Raw genomic sequence first — 26386 nt, 5'->3', positions numbered from 1 at the left:
ACAGTTTCCAGACACCAACCCAGTTGTGAGCCATTGGCAGTCAACATTTCTGAGGTTGAGAAATGAGCGACAGCATCGAGAGCACCATATGACAGTTGCAAACATGTCCTCACAGTTCTTTTGGCAATCATGTATCAGACGTGCTCATCTTTGACCAGTAACGTATCCTTTTCCACACTAATAGCAGAGAGAACAGGTGTCATTAAAACAAAATGATGGTTAGTAGAAAGTCAATTCATTTGTCCTTTTGGGTTCAAAAAAGGTCTCTGTCCCTGCCACCAGAGTTTATAGCCTTGAGTTTAGTGGTTTCACATTGAAACACTGATCCAAAAAGGGACGGACAGTCATCTCAATCCAGTCCCTATGTTCATCCTCCCAAAAGAACATTCTTCTTTGGTTTTGATCAAAGCATGTCTATTCTTTTTTGTTTTGAAGCATCTAGTGAATTAGTTACTAAGCTCATTCTAGTTGATGGGTATGAAATCATACTCAAAGAAGATACAAGTAGAAAGGTTATTGTGTCTGGCTCCGTGGCTTAGCTGGTTAAAGCGCCTGTCTAGTAAACAGGAGATCCTGGGTTCAAATCCCAGTGGGGCCTGTTCTACTTTCTTCCTAGCTTTTGTGATTTTTTTTAAACCCCTGTACTTTCTTTGGGTGAATAGAAACCAACTTGAACTTAGGATGAATCTTGTGATATTCAGGGCCTTTGGAGAAGCATTCCCAATACCTATACCAAGAGTGATTTAAGGACTCAGGGTATTTGTCCTAAACCTGATATTTGCAGTGGGTGAGGCTATAGCCAACCCAGCTGAGGTTTGCCCCTTAGCCCTAGCTTTTGAGATCAGGTAACATAGAGATTCAACCACTTTGATAACATGCCCTTTCAGATATTCTTTGCATTACCAAGAAATCACTGATTACTAAGAAGGGATTAATAACTTTGTCAATTGCTGAGCATCTGAGAATGCAGAAGTGTTAGAAGACTAATATTTTTAAAAACTCCTTAAAGTGGCCTTGAATCTAATGGATGACATCATGTAACTCAGGAAGAGTTGCGTAGTTAACAGTACTAAATGACAAAAAGTGACTAGTCTATAAGACAATTTTAACCATGTCCTGGACATTCAGTTTTGCCTTTGCTGAAGGGAGTTCTCTAATTGAAATACTATTTCTTTCCAGACATAAGTTATTTTTTATTCAAATTGCCTCCCCTTTAGGCCAGCTTTGTAGTTCTTTCTTCTTCACGTCCAGCTATTCATTGGTTAAGTTGGGCCCTGGGTAGTTTGGTGAATTCATTTGAATGAAATGTGCATTAAAAAGTGAAAGGTAAAGTATGGTGACGATGAGAAATGTCAGGGAAAGAAAAGTGATTAGGAAATATATCCACTTGGTGTCTAACCAGGAAACTTTAGGTATGAAATGAATTTGGTGATGACCACACTGTGGATAACTACTTTGCAGACGCAGCTGAGATCATCTGGATTCATCTGTCCCTGTTACCTGTTACCACACTTCTCCTCTGTATTGGGATTGCTTAGTGCTGAGTCTGTGTCTACAATTCCACATGAACAGTGCACCAAACTCAGGAGTATCGAACACTCTCAGATGGTTCAGTTTTAAGTTCTCGAGTCTTATACCTACGCCATGATTGCAACTGAAAGAATCTCAAGTGTCTTGGCTTTCTAGGGCTGATGTTCACATCTTGAGTCATTGTAGAGTCTCTGGAATTGATCCTTCATCCTTCAGAATTTCTTCAACTCTAAACATCTTGGCTGCCTGGCTGGAGCTGATTTCCCTAAATATCCACATGTAAGACAGATCTCTCCATAGCTTCAAACTCATATTTCCATTTCCACTTGGATTTCATAGAGACACCACCAACACAATGCACCAGAAATTCAACTGACATCAGTCCCGTTGGAAACCTGTGGTTAACCTTGATTCTTCCCACCTTGGGAAGCCTTGTTGACTTTGCCTTCAACATGTGTAAGATGTCTTTCCCTTCTATCCTTCTATTGGTCCCTAGTTGGGTCTTCAATATCTCTTCTTGTCCATAACCTATAAGAGCCTCCTCTAGTTCCCTTGTCTTCAAAATTGGCCATCAAAGCATTCTCAATACAGCGAAGTTTATGGCTTAAAATATAAAACATCTTTTCCTCCTTAAAATTTCCCAGTTTTTAACCTTCTCTTTCTTTTCCTAACATATACATCTAACCATACATATTTCCCTCTAAGCACTGTTCTAGTTGCATGTTGTCCTTTCATTCTTTTAGTTAGAATATTTCCTAGTTTCGATTATACTTTTAATTTGATTTGTGGGTTAGTTAGAAGTGTGATGCTGAAGTTTCCCTGTATCTGAGAATTTTCTATTTATCTTTTTGTTATTGACTTCTAGTTTAATTCTGTTATCAGAAAATATTTTTTAAATTATTTTAATCCTTTAAAAAGTTTTGAGACTTGCTTGATGGTTCTGTTTTGGTGAACTTTTCATGTGAACTTGAAAATAATGTGTATTCTGCATTAGTTACGTAGTGTCGTATAAGTGCTAACTAGGTTAAGTTGATTAATTACTAGCTATGGTTCAAATCTTCTGTATCCAACTTATTTCCCCTTTTCTTTCAGCTTCTCATCAGCTACTCAAACGGGCCTTTAAAATCACCAACCATAGTTGTGGTTGTTCTATTTCTTGTTTGATTTTCTCAGTTTTGTTTCATAAAAATTAATAATTCTTGGTGAATTAATCATTTTATAGTTATTGAATGTTTTTCTTTATCTTTGGTCTTTTTACCTTGGGGTCTATTCTGTCTGATATTGATATATCCACACCAGCTTTCTAATGGTTGGTGTTTTCAAGGTATATCTTCCCTTACCATACTACTTACAACCTGTCATCTTTAATCCTCTTATGTGTCTCCTGTAAGCAGGGTACCATTGACTCCTGTTTTTCTTTGTTTTATTTTACTATTTAGCCTGCCAATCTCTGCCTTTTAATTATGTATATATTTCATTTACATTAATGCAATTATTGATATTTGGATTTAAGTTCATCATCAAGTTACTTGTTTTCCATTTATCCCACTTTTTTGTTCCTTTTTTTCTGCTTTTCTTTGAATTAATATTTATTATTCCATTTAACCTTTGTTTGACCTAAAATGTATTATCTTTTCCCTCCAGCTGCTGTTAAGATTTTTTTAATCTTTGGTTTTCAATCATTTCAATATAATTTGAGTAGTTATGATTTTCTTCATGGTTATCCTGGCTGCCATTTGCTGAGTTTATTGAATCAATGAGTTGATGTGACTTTTTTTTCATTGATCTGTGTCCTTAAGATTAGTACATTTTAATTATGTAAATTACACTTTGATTTAAAAAAAAAAAAAAGAAATCTTCACTGATGACATCTACACTCCAAAATTAATGGTTAGGCTCCAACTCCTCTCCTCATATTCAGATTAAAATATACCTTCCCCTCTTTGGAAGGTACATCCCATGTTTTCTCTGACCTGGCCCACATATTCTCATTTAATCTGATTTATTTCCATGCCCTGCTTCAAATCCTTGGATATCCTGCTGTTACCAACATCATGCCCACTCCATTCAGTTCCCAATGACAAAGCCCCCTTTCTAACTCTCTGCATTATACTTCCATTGTTCTCTATTAATCTTTGAAGTCTTAGATCTGGTGTCATTTTCTCTAGAGGGCCTTCAAGGGCACTGGGTAGCCTCCAATTTTCCGGCTGTCCTAAACAGGCTTCTCTGAACATTATGGTAGATATATTTGGCAAATGCATTTCTACTGGTAAGGTAGTGTTGTGGTAAGGTGAAGTTTAACTTCATCAAAAACATCCTTCCAGGAAAAAAAGACATGGGGCATAAAGACATATTTACTTTTATCTAAATGTTCATCTTATATCTGGTTTCTGTAGTGTAGTGGTTATCACATTTGCCTAACACGTGAAAGGCCCCTGGTTTGAAGCCAGGCAGAAACATGTTGTCCTTTTTGCTTCTGTATTTGTTTCCTTTAGGACATGAACTGGTCCTTTCTTTTGGGGTCTCACACATAAAAACAAACACAAATATTTGCCGCCCTGAAATATGCCACGTTAGCTTAAGAATGATGTTGAGCTGAGAGCATTTGAGGAAGAGCAAGCAGGAAGGGCTCTCTGCAGAAAAACAGGGCATCCCTGCCCAGTTGTGAAGGTGTTGCCTCCCAGCTCTCCTACCAGAGAAACAAATCCTGCTAAAATAACCCAGCTTCCACTAGTTTCCCCATATATTTACCTTCCCATAAAATGTTCCCCCTACAAGTCCAAACTCTCCTTTTCTTTGTCTACCCACTTCCCTTTGTATCACCCTTTACTAAAATGATTTAAAAGCTTTCAATTCTAACTTCTTTGGGTTCTCACTTCTTTTCTGTGAAGACTTCATGCATGTAAAATTAAAATAAAAAATATACACATTGACAATATTTGTAAACTTTTTCTCCTGCTACACTGTCCTTTGTTAGTTGGACTCATATTCCCCAGAATAGAGGAAGAATTCTTTCTCCTTACATATGGAAATTGTGAGAAGATCAGGGCTTTGGGTAATTTGAATAAAATACACACATATCCAAAAAGATGTTAAGGAATAGCATGTAATGTGGAGCCAGGAGTACTTGCATTTGAACCATAATTCACATGGTTTCACACAAAATAAATAAGTTACATGGTGTGTTAAAGGATCATGAGCAGTATGGAGAAAAATAAAGCAAAGAATGAGGAGAAGCACTGGAATGAGGGAAGTGTATGACTTAGATATAATGTTCAGACTGGGTTTCCTGATACGTTGATATTTGAGAAAACACCTGAAGTAGGTAAGGGGCTGGGTCATACATCTATCTAAGCAAGAATATCCCAGCAGGGGGAACAGTCAGTGCAAAGTCCTTGAAACAGTAATGTGCCTGATATATGCCATGAAGAACAAGAAGGCCAACAGCAAGTGCAGCAGAGTAAGCAAGGGGCACAGTGGGAGAAAAGAGATCTTGGGCAGCTCAGCAGCCTAAGTGGGGCCTTTGGCATTTACTCTGATGAAATGAAGAGACGTTGTTAAGTTTTAAGCGAAGTTGTGCTCCAAGTGTGTTGGGTTCAAAAAGATCTCTCTGGTTGCTCATCACTGAATAAGCCTGGAAAGGGTGGAAAAAGGGGAACCTATTAGGAGATTTTTGCAACAGCCCATGTTAGAGATGAAGGTGTCACAGTCCAGGGTGATAGTAGTTGGGCGGTGAGAAGTTTTTTTGGATCTAGATGCATTTTGAGTGGAGAGAATTCATGAATTCCTTCACATAGGTGGAATGAAATAATAATAGAAGTCAAAAGGTATTGCCAAGATTTTTGCCCAAATATCTGAAAAGTTGAAAATGCCATTAAATGAAATATGTAAAGCTGGGGTTGGAGAAGGTTTTGAGGGGACACTGAAGCATCAGTCATCCTATCTCTTCTAACAGTGTGGTAAATGACACATACTTGCCTTCTGTGTCACAAGTAAAGGCTATAAGAGAGGGGCTGTGATGGCCGAGTGGTTAAGGCGTTGGACTCGAAATCCAATGGGGTCTCCCCGCGCAGGTTCAAATCCTGCTCACAGCGTTGCTCTTTTTAGTGTGGTGCCCACATCTTGAGGCTTCTGCAAAATTGGATGGCTCCCCGCCCAGCATTGCAGAAAAATCTTAGGCGGAAATTCCAGTTTATAACTCAAATCTTTTAGGAGGGCGGGCGCAAGCTGGTTATGAGCTCCATCAATTTCTTCCACTGTCTGGGCATCTGTGAACTGCCAAAACTCCATCTCTCACTGTCCACGAGCTGCAGACTGGAGCAACTTGAAAATACTGGCTGCGAAGAGGTGAAGTTGTTAAGTCTGGAAAGTGCCTGATCCCAGCAGCAAAGAGCACAGGAAATTTGGGGGAATAGATGCCCTTTCCGATTATAGAGAGCCAGCAGCTTCTGAAAGACATTCTCAGGAAGCAATCTTTAGTGTTTGTACTGACATCAAAGGCTGGTGGAAAGCCATAAAAAATTTAGGACAATACTCCATCATATTTGCCACACATTCTTGAAAGCACTTTTTACAAAGGAGGAAGTTGAGGCACAGAGAGGATATATTTTGACTTTTGACTTTGCGTTTTCAAGCCCATGTGAAACCTCCTCTCCTCAGTGGACTAAACCTCTTTTTATAAGCACTTCTGCATTTTCAGCTATTTTGTCTCCTTTGAAGAGCTAAGTAGAATTTAAGCCAATTTTGTATTTGTTTTTAAATGAGTTCCTGGTCTCCAAGTTTCTTTGTCAAATGCGATTCTTAAAATGCGTACTTCTATTGAATTCTTCCCTCCTCGTTGCATTACATGTTTATTGCAATGTTGTGGGCAGATGAATATGATGGGTGGGGGAGGGCGGTAATAAAGAGCTAAAAACTAGGCACAAATATATAAGCTGGGTAAGGAGTGAAGAGAGAAGTGAAAACTGAGTCCATGGAGATTTGTTCAAGCAAAACAGCTACTAAGCCCCAAACAAATTTCCAATGCAGTCAGAAAAATAAGTGAAGATTGACCTGTTTTCAATGAGAACATTTTATGTAAATATACATCATGCAAGCAAGTCTCAGAATAAATTATTATTTCCCAGAATTGGCACAGTTTTTGTTCCTAATCCCTGTCTAAATTAAAACAAAAACAAAAACAAAAACAAAACACACAGCCACTAATTTGTTATGAGTTGTGTATACTAATGGAAAATACTAGTATTGATAGCATCACAACGGGTGTGGGCCAGTGGCGCAATGGATAACGCATCTGACTACGGATCAGAAGATTCTAGGTTCGACTCCTGGCTGGCTCGCTGGCTTGTTTTTCTTTTCCCACTTTCTAGGTACTTTTTTTTTTTTTTTTTTTTTTTTTTTTTTTTTTTTTTTTTTTTAAGCAAACCATTGAAGCAATCATTAAAGTCCTTCGAACACAGTTTCCTGGGCCTGATCTTTCACTTTCAGGGATGCTCTCCTACATCAGCTGTCAGTCGAGTCCAAAAGAGACGTCAGAAGCGTCAAAGCAACGATCCTCTAAGATTTTCTTCTTTTATCTCTTCTTGAAGTAGGGATAGGAGATTGGCTGACAGTGACCATTTGAAGGAAGGTTTGAAAATCAAAGAAGCTCTAAAGAAAAATTACCAAAAACTTTTCTTCCAGTATCTTCTCCGTAGATATTTTTTCCTGTTGCAAAGAGTCCTCACTGCAGAGGTCTCTCCTGCGTAGCTCCTCCCTCGCCACCAGCAAAGAGAAAGATGACAGACATCCCCCGGGGAAATGTGCAGTCAGGGAAAGTCCAGCTGCGGGAATATTGGAGCGAGCGGCCAGCTTGATCCTGAAGGCCGCGGTGGCCACTCTTCCCCTACGTGTCCCCCACGTGCCCGGCCGAGCTTCCGTCGGGGCAGAGGCCCTCGGGGGACAGAGAACCCACAGGGATCCCTTTTTTTGCAAAGGTTAACAGCCAGGGAAAAGACGGGAGTGTAAGGAAGATCTGGGAGGTGGCAGTTTTAGGGATGCCTCTCGGAACAGACCTGCCTCCTCTAGTGCGTCGAGGGCGTGCGTAGAGACTAACAAGTGGGGAATATTCCTCAAACCAACCCAAAAGATCGTGTTCCTATGTGGACCGGCCTCCGAATGTGTAGCTTGTCTAGTCGGCGTGCATCGCAGGTGAACTGCAGTCATCGCGTGCGCCCTTCGGGTACGGAGACCAAACCAGAGAAAGGTGCGCAGCCTTGCGCGGCGCACTCGGTGCGGTGTCAGCACAGGTAACGGGGAGGGAGGGTTCGCGATGGGAGGGAGGAACCGAGCACAGACCAGACGGGAACACAGCCGGTGCCCCGCTGCTCTGGCCTACCCCTCACTGGCAGCGTATGCCTCCTTTTCTTTCTCTACTGGAACTTCTTTGACGCGCCCAAATAATACTGTCTCCTGACTTTCACTATAAACTAAGCAGGCATATTTCGAAAACTCTTCTCAACGCCCTCTTTGCTAAAATACAACCGCCTGGCTCCCACGTTACTCCCTCGTTTCTTCGGTAAAGCCTTCCTCGCAGGTGTCTGTTACAAGCAAAGCGAGAAGAAAATACTTCGCCTTTTCATTGATAAGGAGAATGTCTAAATCCTCCATTCTGAGCAGTGTGATTTGGGGTCATAGGTAGTATGGGTTGGGCAGACAGGAGGCCAAAACGACACTCCATGTGGCCCGTACGGGGATCGAACCCGCGACCTTGGCGTTATTAGCACCACGCTCTCACCAACTGAGCTAACCGGCCACCTGCGAGCCGGCCCTTTTAAAAAAATAATGTTCCTCTACATTTTTGTTTGTCTAAAACTAAGGGAGAATTTCTTCTCTTCCTTCTAAGGAGAACTTTAAACCATATTCACAGACTGTCATGAGTCTACATTCATTCAGTTCTTCGGATATGGAGCAAAAAACCCACGAAGGAACTTTTGTGCAGGGGCTGAGTCTAGTCTATTGGCGAAGAGTGCCCTGCGGTCGGATTTCCAGTTGTTGGTGAAGGGGGTCTCCCCTTTTTAGAAGCATGTCTGCAGCACTGGATCGCATATGGCACACGTCTCTTCCTTGACTCCTAACGTGATGACCCATTAAAGTCGGTACGTTCAAGGCGAGGAAACGAAGAGGAGCGGTGCAGGAAAGGACGGGGTGACTCGGCGTAGCGGAAGACTCGCAGACACCTGCACTGACGTCATCAGCATTGCGGTCCCGCGCTGTACCGCACCCCCCCCCCCCCCAGCAGCACCAGCCACACTCTAAGTTGGGGTAACTCGTAGTTCTGTTTGGGGGTGGGAGACCAGGTGGCGGCGGCTCCGGCCGAGTGGTAAAGTTCTCACCTAACTGCAAGTTCTATGCGTCACTCAGGTTGCGGGGTGCGAGCGGAGGGACCCCGGCCCTGGGCGGGGAGGCCCGAGTCGGGCAGGTGCGCTCTGCGCTGCGCAGGAAGCTTACCAGCTGCACCACCGACTGCAGGGGGGGCGGCACCTGCGGCGCTTCAGGAGACGCCCCTCCACGCGTTCCTGGCGTGGTTCACCTTTCCAACTTTCTTGCTGACTCAAGCCTAGTAAAATTTTCAGCGAATCTTTGGAGCTAAGTGAATCAGCAAGTAATGACTTTTGTTGGTTTAAAAGCCGACGACGGCGCAGGAGAGAAGCTTGAGCCTCCAGTGTCCACTCCGGAATGTTCAAGGTCCAAGGCGCGAGGCCAGCGGGGTTTCCCCCTTTACATTCCCCCGGTCCTCCGGGGTTCCGGTCCCAGGGGCAGGGCCACCCCAGGAAAGGGCGCTCTCGGAGCCGGTCGCGCTCAGCTCATCCCCAACCGTGTCACCGACCCCGAGGTCCGCAGGCAAAGCCACTGCGGCGCACTTCGCTTGCTTTCTGCACCTCTCAACCCCAAAAGGATTGCTCGGACTCCCTCCTCCTCCCGACCAGCGGAGTTCCTGGGTGGCCGACCTCCCTGACTTTAACGACTTCGCCCTAGGGTTTCAGGTAGGACCACGAGCTCCCGGGCCTCGCTGTCCTGAAAAACCAGCAACTTGCCAGTTGCCAGAACCTACGATGTAGCTCTGTTGTCCTCACTCCACCCCCGCCTTCAGACTGAGGGACCGAGATCCAATAACTGTATTTTTCTGTAGGCTGCTTTCGAAAGAAATATTGTGCATGAACATTACTTGTAGTGATTCTTGATCAAAAGAGGGCTCATTAAAAGATTTGACCTTTAACATTACACAATAGTACAGAGTGAATCTTCATTGATCTTAGACTCCAGCTACCCCCAAATCCTCCTCGGAGGCCACCGGAGCACCTGGTTTCTTGTTTATCCTCCCCCAAATATTCTATACATAGTCAAGCATACCTTTAATATCTCCACCTGCCATCATTGGCAATACACAAGGGAACATCTGCCGCAAGTGTCTTGTAAGAGAATTTCAAATTATGTATGTTATAATCCAGATTAGAGTCTATTAATTATCCAACACTGTTTCAGGAAAAATAATAATTCAATATTAACAATTCTTATTACATTTTATAGCATATACATATGTATATATACATCATCACATATAATCTTAATAAATGCTACTAAAATTCAGTTTATGTTTATGCTATCATTCTTGCCTTTCTTCATAGTAGAATGACACACTAGGCCTTTCCCCACAGCTGAAAATCACCAAAATGCTGTATATAAGCAAGACTTTACAGGATTCAAAGTGCTGACAATAATCTAAGGATTTGTAAGGCTGAACACTAAGTGAAGAAAGAGAGGTAATTAAGTGAAGAATTGAAAATGCCAATGTGTGATACTTATAAATGCATTTGATAACACCTAAGTGCTCTGAAAAAGGCACTGGAGAAGTTTTCTTTCTTTATCTCAAGAAATTGCTGGAAGCAGTAGAATTGCATTTTGCCAAAGAATTTACAAAAGCCCTTTCTTTCCATGATGCGGTTAAAAGTCTGTAGCTCCTTTCCGCATAAATAGCACTGTGGCCTCAACTTTTTTGAAGGGGATTGACATTTGGTATGGGTGGGTCTTCACGGTTTACGCAGCCAGTCAGTAAACCGGAAGGTAAACTACGTTTGCAAAAGGATTGTGGACACCCGCTGAGGCGGGGGAGGGGGGGTCAGACCAGGGACCTTTAGATATTCAGGCTAACGCTCTCTCAACTGAGCTATCTCAGCTAACCCTTGGGAACATTTCTTGTCAATTACTCTTGAAATAACTTCCTCTGAACAGCCTATTTTCTTTTTTGTATGCTACATTTCAGGAAAAATAAGTAAAGTCTTGTTTTCTGCAAATGTAACATTTTGCCCATTTCAAAAATAATTGTACCAACATAAAAATTAGACAACAGGAAACATATTCGAAGTTTCCTGAGTATTATAGGAAGAACAACAACAGTAACAAACAGGTTAAAGAAAATTTTATATATGGTTTCTTAGGATATGAATTAGACTGCCATAGGGCTGTGGTGATTCAAAGCTTCCTGCTAGAAGAATTCAAGACAACATCATTTGGAATAAATTCTAGTTTGGACCTTAAATTGTTTTTTATTCTTTTAAAGTTATTTTTATTCCTTTTCCCTGTCGTTCTATTGAGGTATAAATTACATACAGTAAAGTATGCAAGTCTTAAGTGCACAGCTTGATGATTTCTACAAGTTTACATCGCTGTGTGACCATGTCAGTTTCCTTAGGATCCCTCTCCTTTGCTATGCTCCCAAAGTTAGCCACTGATCTGAATTCTCATTATATGTGCTGTCATTTATTTTGTAGCTTCGTATACATTAAATCAACTTGAATCTGCATTCTTCTATCTGACTTCTGTAACTCAATATTGTCTTTGAGATTCATCTGTGTTTTTATCTGTGAAAACAGTTTCTTCCTTTCGTCAACTTCCATTTGGTAATACCACAATGTACTTGTTCATTCTAATGCTGATGGGAATTTGATTTCCAGTTTTAGGTTACAAAAATTGTGGAACCTTCTTGTGCATAGTTTTAGGTGAACATAAGTACTCAACTATCAGATAAATAGATACATACATAGGTAGATACATAGATACAGAGATAAATGAATGAAATTGCTGGGGCATAGGATATATGTATGTTTGACTTTATTATAGGTTGCTAAACCATTTTCCAAAATGAACATATTAGTGTACACTATTAACATCGATGTATGAGGCTTCTGGTCACTTCACAGACTAGCCAACACAGGATATCATCAGCCATTTTAATTTTGGTTATTCAGGCCACGATGTAGTGGAGGTTCTTTGTGATTTTTAACTTGTATTTTTTTATGACAATGATATTATTTAATTATCAAAGGGAGGAGAAAAGATATTTTTTGTGTTTCTCTGTATTTTTAAAGATATTTTACATTATGGGGCTATTATTTGGATAATTGAAAAAATTAATAATTTAGCATATCCTATATCAAAAATTATATGAGCTATTCACAGTATATTCCTCCTGTATAATGCAAAATGTTATAGTATTTAGGTATGGACAAGGTCAAACACAAATCATTCCTCCTTTGCTCAAACCTGCAGATAAGGCCAAACACTGTCACTCCCAGCTGAGTTCTCGGTCTTTGTCACATTAGTGATTAGCTAAGATGAAAGCTGTTTGTCTCTGTTTCCTCTGGTTCAATGATTCCCGAAGGACTCAGTGGACTTAGCATATAGTTGTCTTCACAGCTATTCTTTATTATAGCAAAAGAATACAGAACAGAGTCAGCAAAGGGAAAAGGGTCATAGGGGAAAGTCTGGCGGAAAGTAGGTACAGGTCACACAGGAGGGGCTTAATTCCTTCAACCAAGAATTGTGACAACACATGAACAATGTCCACCAGGGAAGTTGACTAAAGACTTGCTTCCCAAGATATTTAAGGGAGGCTGCCTAGCATATATCAAAATTCCAGATGCAGAAAGAAAACAGATGTTCAGCACGAACTATATGGTTTGCGTGAACAGCTTAGGCACAGCAAGCCATTCCTGTCATCTTGGAACTCTCTTCTTAAAATCTTAATTCCCAGGGGTGCCTGTGTGGCTCAGTGGGCTAAGCATCTGCCTTCAGCTCAATTCATGATCCCAGGAATCCTGGGACTGAGACAGGCATTGGACTCCCTGTTCATGGGGAGCCTGCTTCTTTCGCCCTCTTCCCCCTCTTTGTGCTCTCACTAATAAATAAATAAAATCTTAAAAAAAAAATTCTTAGCTCCCAGGTGCCAACCAAGGGTCAACCTTGCAAGCAGGCCTTTCTAAGGAGAACAGTCTCAGGGCTGCTATGTTAACTCTTTCTGTAGCAACCCCCTTGAAAGTGGCTAGATATACAAATGGACACTTCCCATTCATCTGATCGAAGTTTCTCCAGTGCAAAACAATTCCAAATACTTCATCTGGAAGTTGTGTTCTATTTCCTGTAAAAGTCTAAGGCGAACTACCCAGCAGAGGACGCTCTGATCCTTCGATCTGGAGTGCTCTCCCCTTTGCAAGAGCCTAAATAAAGTTTATGTTCTCATCTATCTGGTTTTGTCTTTGACAATTTGGTGTCCTGAGTCATACAGAAGTAAAAGCCCAGCTGGGACACTGTCTCATCCACCCAGACACTGAGTCCTCCCAAGCCTCCTGTGCTCCTTTTCTGGTGGGATCCTACAGTGAGCCCAGTGCCTGATCCAGATGCTCCTGACATTCATCTGTGGTAGCTTGGTAAGGATTTCCTCCTCAAATCAAATCCTAATGTCATTCATACCTAAAAGCAGCTGGGATTTCCCAGAGAGCTTCTAGGAAATCAGCAAAGACTTGCTCTTTAATATTATAAAAGGAGAGGTGTTAGAAATAATTAAATTTATTTGCTATATTGATCAGTTTCATGAGAAACATTGTCAAATCAGAATGTTTATGGGACACCTGGGTGGCTCAGCAGTTGAGTGTCTGCCTTCCACTCAGGTCGTGATCCTGGGGGAGAGGGGGCAGGTTCGGGGATTGAGTCCTGCATGGAGTCCTGCATGGAGTCATGCGTAGAGTCCAGCATCAGGCTCTCTGTGGGGAACCTGCTTCTCCCTCTATGTCTGTGCCTCTTTCTTTGTGTCTCCCATTAATAAATAAATAAAATATTTTTTAAAAAAAGGAAAAGAAAAGATGTTTAGCCCTCTACCTGGAGTTAGTCAAACAGCAAAGTATGAGGGCACAGTCCCCTAGACTTCCCTCCCTTCTGGCACTATTTGCAAGTTTTGAGGATTCCCCAAAATGCCTTTGGGTTTGATAATTTGCTAGAAGTAGTCACAGAGCTCATCAAAGCTATTCTACTCACTGGGTACAGCTTACTACAGGGAAAAGACACAGACTTAAATCAGCCAAAAGAAAATACACATAGGGCAGATTCAAAATGAAACTTCTGTTGTCCTCTAGTTAAGCTACCCTCCTGGCATCGATGTATGACAATACAGGGCATTGTCAGCTCAGGAACTTCACCTAAGCTTCCATGTCCGGAGTTTTTATTGGGGGCTTCATTATCATAAGCAATCGATCACCGGTGTGCCAGGCTGACTGGTAGAGTCACAAAGCCCTCACCTGTAATCACATGGTTGGTATCTCCAACACGACTACAATATGTGGCCAGACCCACCCTAAAAATATATCCTACTATTAGGTATGACATAAATCATTTCCCAGTAGCTGAAGCAAAGGCCAAACCTCACTTTGGGCACAGTCCAATTTTTCACCACATGAATTGGGATGGGTTCCTCTCCATACACTCACCCAGAATGGTGTCTGGCAAAGAAGAGAATATATATAATTCTATTTTTTAAAATTTTATTTATTTATTCACGAGAGACACAGAGAAAGAGGCAGAGACATAGGCAGAGGGAGAATCAGGCTCCATGCAGGGAGCCCAATGTGGGACTTGATCCCAGGACCCCAGGGCTACACTCTGAGCAGAAGGCGGACGCTCAACCACTGAGCCACCCAGGCATCCCAATAATTCTATTTTTGGAAGAAACTAACAACATTGATAAAACAAAGGAAATTTTCAACTTTTCATATTTGTGGACCATTCTCCTCGGCTTCCGGGGAAGCTATACTCTAACATTTACCAAGGTTAAAATGACTCAGCAAAACCTCTATTTCTGCCCTGACCACATATTGTATACCTGCTTCATTAAAAATAATAACCAAAGAAGAGCTTTCCAAGCATAAAGGTAAGAAAAATTTAAAAACCTCCCTGGTTCCCATTAAAGCCATACAGCCTCACACATACTAAAAACATGAGATGAAGTCTGTAACTTTCTGGAAAGCTCTTCACCATGATGATTTTGTAATTTTTTAAAATGTAGAAAACATATATAACCCTGTACCAAATGTTCCCTCCCTGGAACACTCTCTTCTTTGTGAAGATTGCGTATCCTGTGTGGCTCACCTAACTTGGGCTTAAATTAAACTCTTTTCTTTCTCTTTAAAATGTTTTAAAAAGCTTGTTAAATTTGAGAGGACAATACAAAGCAATGACTCATGCAGGGGGGAATTGGGTGGCACGGAGATAGGACTAGGGAGGACCTTTATATGTACAAATATTTGGAACCAGAGGAATAGATTATCTAGGCAAAAAATAAAAAGTTAAAATTAGCAAAATTATTATATGAAATATAATTTGGATGTGATGAAAGGCACAAAAGTAAGCCATATTTATGTAATGGATAAAATCACTTCAGAGCTTTATAAGGACATGGATCTTTTCAGTTTGCACCAGAAAAAGAAATGGAACCTGGGGACAAATAAACAAATAGTCAAAATTGTTAGACCCAAAAGGTCAAAATTGTTAGAAAAGTTTCTTATTCAACAATTTAAAATTCTGCCATTCCATAAATAGTTTTAAAAAATGATTAGACACAGGCTGATGTGTTGGTTAAGCATTGGTTAAGTGCTGGACTCTTGGTTTTCCTTGGTCCTTGGTCCTGATCTCAGGGTCCTAGGATCCAGCCCCATGTCTAGCTCTGCTCAGCGTGGAGTCTGCTTGGAATTCTCTCTCTCTTTCTTCTTCTGCCTCCCTGTTCTCTGTCTCTCTCTCTAATAAATAAAATATTTTTGGGACACCTGGGTGGCTGAGCAGTTGAGTGTCTGCCTTCAGCTCAGGGCATGATCATGGTCCTGGGATCGAGTCCTATATGGTGATCCCTGCATGGAGCCTGCTTCTCCCTCTACTTGTGTCTCTGCCTCTGTCTGTGTGTCTCTCATGAATAAATAAATACAATCTTTAAAGTAAATAAAATATTTTTAAAAATTTATTGGACACATATGAAGAGGGAAATCTTTAAAGTAGAATTTCTGGGGAAAAAAAAAGTAGAATCTCTGGCCCCTTCTGATGGCAGTGTGAGTTCTTTGGGGGAGGACTCTACACAGGCTCTAAGACAGACTCTACCAATTCTACTTATCAGCTGATCATGTATATGAATCTTCATTTGGCAGAAGTATATGTCAACTCTAGAAAAACCCTGAGTTGTAGTGTTTGAAATATTCAGTATTTTCACCTGGAACAACAAAAAGAAACACCTTTTTTCCTCCTCATCATTCCCATTCAAACCACTTCAATTTTTCCTCCTTCCTTCGTTATCTTCCTCTTCTCTCCCCAAAATTCTGAGTTTACACTACTATACTGTTTTGAGACTCTGAATATTTCTGAGAATTTTCTACACATCACATAATGGACCACATAATTAAAAGTTTAAAAACTTGTCCTTGATAAGTGAACTAGTAGGAAAGATGGTTGTGTATATAAATACATCTTTTTTACAATGAGATAAATGTGAATTTAGTGTTGCAAATTCTCTATTAGTAAGAAGGAAAAAACCATCAGATTTTTTTTCTGAGCTGTGATGAATGCGCAGGAATCTGTTGTGTAGACCAGATGATAAGAGCCTTGTAGGTAGAGAAAGGAATCAAATTGGCCACAGCACTCATGCTTTTTTTTATCCACAGTGCGAAATCCCTTCTTTAACCTGTGACTTCATCTTCATATTCTTTAGTGAAAGAAACTGCAAGACAAAACAAAACGCTCTTGTTAATATTGTTTATCTCTTAGTATCTACGTTTAACCTTCATTTTGCTAAAATAAATGAATTAAGCCAATAAAACAAAAGAAACTCTCATCCTAAGGGGTTGTGGGGGAGACAGAGGGAGCAAAGGAGCAGAGAGCTCCATGACAGTGCAAGTGGACAGTGCAGTTCACTGAGAGGTACAATCTACTCAGAATCAGGAATTGAGTGGGGTACAAAAGAAACAAAAGCACTTAAAATACAGTCCTTGTTCCCCCTGTCTCCCCCAGGAGCAGAAGATCCCATAAGGGAGGGAGTGAAGCTAAGAGAGGCCCAAGCTAACACATCATGGACCTGGCAGAGCAGGCAAAACTCACAGGAGAAGCCGGGAGGTGCAGCTGCATGGTCACCAGTGGAGAAGTGTATGCAAAGAGAAAGAAATGAGCCAGGGCAAATGAGGGTATTTCTCAAGGCATAGAGGCCTTTAGGGATATGGACCGTGAGCAAGGAAATCTTGAGAGACATTAGGAGGTAAGAGAGAATCAAGAAAACTCAGTAACAGGTAAATATGGGGAGCAGAGAGAAGAAGCCAAGAATCCAAAATGAATCTCTGCCACAGATTGGCACAGCATTATACTAAGTAAAAGAAGTCTAACACACAAAAAGGCCCACAAACTGTATGGTCCCATGTACACAAAATTCTAGAAAAGGCAACATGATAGCAATGGACAGCAGATCAATGGTGGCCAGGAACAGGTGTGCAAGAAAGGATGGACTACACAGGGAAGGAGGAAACTCTAGGAGGACTGTCCTGTTCTCATCTCGAACCTGGTGGAGTACACACATGCTTTGTGAATACTCTGGCAAAGTAGGGGTTCCTCAAGGATGTCCACATGACAAGCCCCAAACCTGGGAATGTGCTGCTTCACATGACAAAAGGGATTCTGCAGATGTGCTTAAGTTTAGGCATCTGGATGGCTCCATGGGTTAAGTGTCTGCCTTCTGTCCAGATCATGATCCTGGAGTCCTGGGATTGAGCATCTGAGTCGTTGCGGGGGGGGGGGGGGGGGGGATCCCTGCTCAACAAGGAATCTGCTCCCTCACTCTGCTCATGCTCTATCTCACTCTCTCTCAAATAAGTAAATAAAATATTTAAATTAAAATAAATAAATAAAAAGTTCAGGATCTTAAAATATGGAGATCATTCTGGGTTATCCAGAGGGTCCGATATAACCATAGAGTCCTTAAAAGGTGGAAAAGAGGTATTAGAGTCAGAAAAGATGTGACAACAGAAGCAAAGATCAAAGTCATTCACTTGCTGGCTTTGGAGATGGAAGGTGGCTAAGAGCCAAGGAATGTGGGCAGGCTGTAACAGGTGGAACAGGCAAGGAAAGCTCTCCCCCAGAGTTTCCAGAAGACCACAGGCCCAGCCAGCAGCCTGATTTCAGTGCAGTGAAAGCCCCTTTAGACTTCTGGCCTGTAGAACTGTAAGACAACAATTTTGTGCTATTTTAAGCCACTAACTTGGTGAAAATCTTACTAAAAAGGAGACATTAGAAAGAAAACTCCCTCATTGTTTTCTGTTTTGAACAACTCCACAGAAGTTAGTGTGATCAGTCGTAAAATCAAGAGACAGCCCAGCCTTTGATAGGTTGGAGACCAGGAGAGCAAACAGCTGTAACCCCCGGGGACACTTCCATCCCCTGGCTGTTCTACTTTCACACTGTTTCCTCAAACATTGTGTGGTCATTGCATCAGGTATTAGCTTTTTAAAAATTATGGAAGATTCTCTTCTGTTGAAAAATATGCTGGCATGAGCTCTTTTCTTCATTCTTCTCTGACTCTGCTTCTGGGGCCACACCCCCAGCTAAGCCTTTGTGTTTGTTCCTCCCTTTGCCTGACCCTGAGGAACCCCATCACTGTGTGTATCCAAGACTTTCTTCTGACCTCCCCGCCTCTGCCTAATGCCACTTGCCCAGAGAGGCCATCCAAACAACCCTGCATATAACTGCACTCCCATCACATATCCTGGTATCTCCTCTGCCTCCTATCCTGTTTTATTTTTCTCTATAAAACTTCATCTACTTGTATATTCACTTTTTATTGGTCACTGTGGATTTCTCCCTACTAGAACTTAGCATCCAGAGCACAGAGGCTTCACCTTTTTATGCAGCCTCGACATCTAGGATGGACCTGACAAGAAAAGTAGGCGCTGCATATTTGCTAGATAACTGCATTTGTGAGAAAGAGCACAGGAGAGGGAGTGGATTTAGGCTAGATGATTTTCTCACATGTTGATGGGACAGACCCGCAGGGATTTCCGTCAGAAAAGCGCAGCTGGTCAGCAGGATGCCTGGTGAAAAAAGATACATACCCAGCACCCACCCCCCGTCCTGGGCCGCTGTTCACTGCTGGAGGCTGGCTTATGTGGCTCAAATCACGTAAGACTTCACAGGTGGAATTCAGCAACCTCAACGCGGCTTGTGGCATCAGAGCAAAGCTCCTCCTTCCCGGCCCGAGGTGGTGGTGCTGCGGGGGTAGGGGTGAGGGTGGGGGTGAGGGAGGTGGGGGGTGAGGGCGGGGAGGGGGGCTCCCCTACAAAGCTGAGCCCCCAGGAGCGCACGAAGCCGCAGAGCGCAGGACCCAGGCTCTCTGCTCGCCGGCTCAGTTCCCAGAGAGCTCAGGATTTCTCGAAGAAAGGAGAGGGGAAAGGATGAGGGGGCTTCCTTGGAAGCTGTGCACGGCTGTAAGGTCGGAGGTGGAGAAAAAGGAGAACCTGCTTGGGTAAATTCCATTTGCTTCCTTCTGGTCTGTGGTTTCTTCCCGTTCGAAAACTCTCAAATGTCCCTCCTTCATCGTGGGAACATCCGCGGGCTCACCGTGGAAAATAAAAAAATCCTTTTTCTTTGGAGGGGAGGGCAAAATGCATTCGTAGAAAAGGAATCTGAAATCGCGAAGGGAAGAAAACATGCTCCAGGTGAGGCTCGAACTCACAACCTCGGCATCACCCGCACATATACTGCTGTATAAGTACCGCGCGCTAACCGATTGCGCCACTGGAGCATGCTTTCTCCCGAGTGCCGGCGCGCGCTCTACAGAGCCTCGGGCCAGGGCGCGCCGTCCGCGCGCCGCCTCCGGGAGCGCGCCGAGCCCCGAGGCCGCCCCCCCGCACCTGCCGCTCGCCCGCGCGGCCGCGAGCGCTCCCAGCTTGCCCGCGCGGTCCAGGCGCCTCGCTCCCTCCTGGAAGAGGGAGGCGCCTCGTCCTCTACGCCTCCGGGGACCCAGGACCGCGCCCCCTTGGGGAGCCCCGAGCTGCCGCCGAGGAGGGAGGGCGCGCGGACTCCCGCTCCTTCCCGCCTTCCCTGCGAGAAGGGAACGATGCCCGTGGAAGACCCGAGCCATTTGGCCGAGGCGCGGCCTCCCGGCGCCCAGCCGGCTGCTCGCGGACGCTCCCACAGCACCGGGACCCCGAGCAGCCCAATCCGCCAGCCCTGGCCCCGCGCGTCCCCGGGCCGCACCCTGCTAGAGTCCGCGCAACCGGCAGGCTGCGCACCCCCCTCCCCATGTCCTCCCGAGGCCGCCCGAAAACCGCGTCCCAGGTCGGAGCCCTCTGCTCTGGCGTCTCTTGCAGGAAACCTGCTAGAGTCGTAATGACTCATCAATTGTGCGGCCTGCTACAGCGGCCAAGGCAGTGAGCCCTACCCCCAACTCCGCTCCTCCACCTGTTTCGATCCTGCAGGTTCCATGCAGATAGTGTACCTCTGCGACGCCGTGCCCACCCGTGACCCTCTAACAACCTCCGGGGGCCTCTCATTAGAAAGGCCAGTTGTGTGCGCTTTTTTGTTTGCTTGAGTATTTGATTTTTGCCTGGGGAAATTGCAGCTTTCAAGAGTACACATACACACACGCGCACATACACGCACATCTGGGCTTTTATGGAATAATTCTCATGAAGTAGAAGGAAAATTGTCTAAAGAGTGGAATAGCCTGCCTATTCTTGACCACATAATGCCTCACACACAGGACTGCCGGTAATAGAGCAGCGTCCAGGCTTCTCCTTCCAGACATACGAAGAAGTCAGCGAGGAGAGAGAAGGTGCCTCGGTGTCTGTTGCACTGCTGTACGCCTATCATTCCCTGTAAATTAACACCTGAACATGAGGAGCAGGGAGAAGCACCATAAGCTTCTTGGTAGATGACCACCTCAGCAGAGAATTCCCTCCAGACCCAGCAATTGCACTGTTGGGGATTTACCCCAAAGATACAGATGCAATGAAATGCCGGGACACCTGCACCCCGATGTTTTTAGCAGCAATGTCCACAATAGCCAAACTGTGGAAGGAGCCTCGGTGTCCATCGAAAGATGAATGGATAAAGAAGATGTGGTTTATGTATCCAATGGAATATTACTCAGCAATTAGAAACGACAAATACCCACCATTTGCTTCAACGTGGATGGAACTGGAGGGTATTATGCTGAGTGAAGTAAGTCAGTCGGAGAAGGACAAACATTATATGTTCTCATTCATTTGGGGAATATAAATAATAGTGAAAGGGAATAAAGGGAAGGGAGAAGAAATGTGTGGGAAATATCAGAAAGGGAGACAGAACATAAAGACTCCTAACTCTGGGAAACGAACCAGGGGTGGTGGAAGGGGAAGGGGGGGGTGAATGGGTGACGGGCACTGAGGGGGGGCACTTGACCGGATGAGCACTAGGTATTATTCTGTATGTTGGTAAATTGAACACCAATAAAAATAAATTTATTATAAAAAATTAAAATTAAAAAAAAAGAGAATTCCCTCCAACATCCTCAGCATGCAGTCCTAGGGAGAGAGACCAAGCTGGCCTGAACTTCTAGAGGTCATCCCATCTAATTAACAGCCATAGCAATGGTCCCTGGTCTAGAGCTTACCAGTGGTCAGGCACTGTTCTAAGTGATTTATGCAAATCTCATAACAACACTCATGGTGTGGTGTTTGAAGTCTGGAGCTAGAGAAGATTCAATATCTAGGGAATGCTTGTTCTTAAGGGATGAAAACTTGACGTCACTCCCAGTATAACTGGCTATTAAACTGCCTTTCATCAGAGAAGACAAGTCTGTGACATAATGTAGGCATTAAAGCATGAAATCATGTTCATGGAGGAAAAAGGAGAAAGCTAAAAACTTGGAATAATTCATGTTAAAAAATAATAACCATCTTCTGACCTCTGTCTGCACTTCCATGGAAGCCTGGTCTGTCTGGACTACTCCCTGCCCTCTGACTTCAGCTGGAATTTAATTATGCAAGCACTAGAAGGAGACCAGAATGAGAGAGCACACAGAGGTTGGAGGGTTCATTTTTTCTGCATTCTTTTCTGGGGGTCAACTCTGTCTAGTTCATCAGAGTGGACCTTTCCATGGTCCAATAGCAGCTCCTTTCCTCCCTCCTTCAGGCCCTCGGGATGCTAAGCAGCTGATACCAGTAGCCTTCTACTCCATCCTTCCCCAGCCTGCCCACACCTTTATTAAATAGCCCCTTTCTGAAATCCTCCAAAAAATATCCCATTGTGAAGGCACCTTCTGTACCCTCTTGATTTCCTGATTGCTAGAAACTGTGATGGAATTGACAATTATGAATGGCTGGCAGGAGTTTGGGAGATAGTATATAATATTATGTTTTGAATGGGAGGGGCAACAATATAGAAATAAACATATTTTTGTAATTGATGGGGTTCAGAACATGCTACTCCAAAATATGGCACCTGGGCAAATTAAATATTTTAAGCTGAAAGAGTTTGAGAAAATGTGAGAAGCAGGAAGATCACTGTGACTCACCCCCTGCCCTTCTCTGCCAAAGCAGGCCATAAAACTTGTGTGAGAGGTACCCTGAGGAAAGGAGCATCCTTATGTCCAAAGACAAAGGGACTCCAAGAAGAATCCAAACAAACAGTTCCTTCTGGTTTACTAGAACTTACCTTGTACCCTTTGTATCATATTTCTCCACAACCATCCAATCTTCGTCCAACTGAGCATGAAAATACTCAGCTTTAACCACTCCCTCAGGGTTTCATTTCCTTATGAAGGCTCCCATCTCACTTAAACCTTTTATCAAGTAAACGTTTATGCTTTCCTCTTCATAATCTGTCTTTGTGACTTTAATTTTAAGACCCAGTCAATTTTTAACCTGTCTTTGTGACTTTAATTTTCAGACCCTAAGACAGTCAGGGAAAACTTTTTCCCTTTCCTATGTGATAGTGATCCAAATACAAGGAAACCACTGGATCTTTAACCTAATTTTCAAGAAAACGGTGGAGTTTTGGTAATGACTGAAATGTCCTATTAAAGTCATCTCAGACAGTAACTATAGAGAATGCTCAAATTCTGTCTCAAAAAGATGATTCTGAAGAATCTATGATTCCAGGCTCTCATCATTCTGCTCTGGAAAGAATCTGATATGGCTGGGCTCCATGTGCCACTTGAGAAAAATGATGTCTCTTTATAACCTGAGGAAAATGTCATTTACCTGTAGTGTATTTTCTCTCCACAGATCTCTAAAACCATACTAATAACACGAAAATGCTGAAATAGCATTTTAAAGATCTATTTATTCGTTTTAGAGAGAGAACAAGCATGAGGGGGGTAGGGGTAGAGGGAAAAGGAGAGAAATCCTCAAAGCAAACTCCTTGTTGAGCATGGAGCCCAAAGTTGGGGCTCAATCCCAGGACCCAGAGATCATGATGTGAGCTTAAATCAAGAGGTAGTGGCTTGGAGTGCCTAGGTGGCTCAGTTGGTTAGGCATCTGCCTTTGGCTTGGGTTATGATCCCGAGGCCCTAGGATTGAGCCCCATGTCACACTTTCTGCTCAGTAGAGTCTGCTTCTTCTCCCTCTGTGGTTCCCCTGCTTGTATTCTTTCTATCTCTCTCTCTCCCTCTGTCAAATAAATTATAAAATCTTAAAAAAAAAAAAAAAAAGTCAGTGGCTCAGCTGACTGAGCAACCCAGGTGCCCCTGAAATAGCATTTTAAACATCTCAGGAACTGGCTGCTATGTGCTTCTGGAGCATAAAACTCTCCAACACCTTTCACTCCGTATTTTTAGAACAGTGGTTCTCAACCTCAGAAGAACTGGAAAATTGCCTAAAACCATACCCATGAATAGTTCCCACCCCCAGAGATTGAGCTTATTGGTTTGGGATAGATCCCAGAAACCCATATTAAAAAAAAAAAACAAACTCCTAGTTGGTTATAATAATCATAGTTGCTTCTTCCTGTCTCTTAATCTAAGGAAACAAATAAAAATAAGGAAAAAAATATGGATCTCTCGTGCTCAATTGGAAAAAAGGCTAAAATTATACATCCGTTTTAAAAGGGTCACCCAAAGAATGAATAATTTTAGAGCACCAATGCAAAAGACAAGTTCAAGAATTAAAGCCAATGGCCAGGTTCTCTCTGTACACACCCCCAGGGTACTTCATAGAATGGGTTTATTAGGCAAAACCTGAAAACAGTCATTAGTATTCTCCAATTTGGAAACAGGTAGATTGGCAGGGGCACATGGGGGCTGCAGCCCAGGAAAAACTTGTACAATATCCTTCTAGACTGCAAACCCATCTCCCCCATCACCAATAAGGTGTACTTCCCACAAGATGAAAGAACTGCCAAACCTCACTCTTTTCCCATCCTCTCTGCAGGATAAAGTTAAGAGAATCTTTGAGGTAGAATTATCCAGAATGAATAACCCCCTAGAATACCTTGGCAGGTCACAAAGAACAACGGAAAATAACACAGAAATGTGGGTCAGTTACCAAAAAAGATGCCCAGAAAGTCTATAGCCCCCTCCAGCACTGGGGAGAGAGCAGAGGCATGCACAAGACCAAGAGAACCCTAAGGTTGTCTCTCTCTCTCTCTCTCTGTGTATCTCTTTCTTTCTCGGTCACTCTGTTCTCTCCTCCCTCTCTCAGTCTCTCTCTGCTCACCTCCTTCTCCTTCCCCCTCTCTCTCCTTCCTCATAAGGATGATGAGGATGGAGGTAGGGAGAGGCAGGACTGGTGGAGAAATATGGTCCTAAAACTAATTCTCTCTGACAACCTCAAACTAACCAATTTCACCCCTATAAGAAAAACAGCCTAAAACTGACAAGTTAGTTTGCCCCTGTTAGGGCACTTTAAACAACACTTCAAAGACTCATTGTATCTCTCAGAGTTCTTAGCCATATATGGCCAAACCCAGCTCTGCAGTAAGTAGGTAAGAAATTCACCAAAGAATCCAAGAATGCCTGAGAAGGTCAGAGGACCCGGCACAGAGGCTATATAACCATGAACACCCCAAATCACCCTAGAGAACAGCTCCGTTACTGTGGGACTTCAGGATGAGGTTTTTCTGAGAAAGAAACCCATTTTCTGACACTCTCAGCAGCATGGATGTCTTGCACAATGTGCTTTTCTTTGTCCACAGCTCCTGGATGGAAGCCTGAAGTGTGTGAATCCGGTGGGTGGCAGCTTGGTCACATACTTATTATGCTCTGGCTGCAGAAACAAAATGAATTTAACAGAACTGAATGACAATGATGATTGTAGAGCAAAGACAAAAAAGTGAGCTGTAAAGATCACCTTACAGCATTAACAGAGGAGAAGCAACAAGCAGAGGAGTCTGACCCCCTGCTCCCCCAAACCGAATCCATGACAAAACAAGCTGAGTGAAAGTTTCATAGACTCCAAAGGAAAAAGACAAACACATAAAAGGTAACGGAGATCTAAAGAAAGTCAGCAACCAGTGTCTGAAGTAGAAAAAAAAAAATTAAGTGAAACTAGAAATAAAATCTCAATAAAAATATTTGTGAATGTGCATAAAGAAAACCATCTTCCGGGAAAAACAGATATCAAATCCACCAAAACAGAGATACATTCTCATAGTTACCAAACTTCAAAATACAGAAAGAAAGCACATGACCAACAGGGTGGGGTTGAGGTGGGGGAAGGGGGCAGAAACCAGATCATGTGTCTCCAGTGACATTAAGTGCAGTTAAAATATAATCTTATGAACACCTTGTGTGAGTGTCCCCAGCATCTGGAAATGCAAGTGAGAGATCCAACCATTTGAAAAGTTAGTACCTTCTCAGTAAATCTACTGAGTATCCCCTTTGGGCCAAATAACTGGCTAAAGGGAGTTAACCAGGAGCTGGGTGATGGTTGGACCACGTAGGGAGATGACCATCCCAGAATAAATAAATTATAACTAGGTGAGATCTGTCTCGTTGTTCAGCATGTTTTCATGGATGGTACTATATAGATGAAATAAAATTGATTTTGAGATAAGAGAGACATTATTCTAGACATCCTGCAGGTGTGTTTTGGTCACTTTTAGTTACAGGTAAATGTAGGCTCAGAACCTAGAAATTTCACATCATGAAACAAGAAGAAATAAAATAATTAAGTGTTTGAGACATAATTTTGGGAATAGAACAATGAAAGAACTGAGGCAGGCATCAGAAAGGAATTAAAATAGTTGAAAACAAAATTTAAAAAGGATAAAATGTGATCCCAAAGATTATTTTTAGGAAAAAGAAAAGAAGAGAAAAATACATAGATAACATATAAAGAGATAAAATATGTATTTAAAAAATAGATAATTCAGTTATTAAAAATAAGAACGTAAAACTGGGAATTACAACATGCACGTGGAAGAAATTTTTAAAAACTCATCAAAGAGTTCTTTGTCTAATTTAACACCAAAATTGAGAACTTGGACAAAACTGGTAGTTTTCGAGGACAACAGGCATTATCGATGAGGGAACACAGGGCTAGCTGAG

The 26386-nt window shown here is 42.7% G+C and overlaps 6 non-coding genes across 6 annotated transcripts; 4 read left to right on the top strand and 2 right to left on the bottom strand.

Annotated features, from left to right (window-relative positions):
- The first annotated feature begins 524 nt into the window (after positions 1 to 524).
- Positions 525 to 598, top strand: TRNAT-AGU (transfer RNA threonine (anticodon AGU)). The gene has a single exon. It is a non-coding gene; the product is annotated as a tRNA-Thr (tRNA).
- Positions 599 to 3916: 3318 nt separating this feature from the next.
- TRNAV-AAC (transfer RNA valine (anticodon AAC)) lies at positions 3917 to 3989 on the top strand. The gene has a single exon. It is a non-coding gene; the product is annotated as a tRNA-Val (tRNA).
- A 1553-nt stretch (positions 3990 to 5542) lies between these two features.
- On the top strand, positions 5543 to 5624 carry TRNAS-CGA (transfer RNA serine (anticodon CGA)). Its single transcript has one exon. It is a non-coding gene; the product is annotated as a tRNA-Ser (tRNA).
- Positions 5625 to 6796: 1172 nt separating this feature from the next.
- TRNAR-ACG (transfer RNA arginine (anticodon ACG)) lies at positions 6797 to 6869 on the top strand. The gene has a single exon. It is a non-coding gene; the product is annotated as a tRNA-Arg (tRNA).
- A 1380-nt stretch (positions 6870 to 8249) lies between these two features.
- On the bottom strand, positions 8250 to 8323 carry TRNAI-AAU (transfer RNA isoleucine (anticodon AAU)). The gene has a single exon. It is a non-coding gene; the product is annotated as a tRNA-Ile (tRNA).
- An 11243-nt stretch (positions 8324 to 19566) lies between these two features.
- Positions 19567 to 19660, bottom strand: TRNAI-UAU (transfer RNA isoleucine (anticodon UAU)). The gene is made up of 2 exons: positions 19623 to 19660; positions 19567 to 19602 (listed from the first exon to the last, which is right to left on the bottom strand). It is a non-coding gene; the product is annotated as a tRNA-Ile (tRNA).
- Between the last annotated feature and the right edge of the window lie 6726 nt (positions 19661 to 26386).

This window comes from Vulpes vulpes, chromosome 12, assembly GCF_048418805.1.
Source record: "Vulpes vulpes isolate BD-2025 chromosome 12, VulVul3, whole genome shotgun sequence".
Taxonomy (NCBI): Eukaryota; Metazoa; Chordata; class Mammalia; order Carnivora; family Canidae; genus Vulpes; species Vulpes vulpes.
Note: the sequence above shows the minus strand (reverse complement) of the source record. Positions and strands in the feature narration are given on the sequence as shown.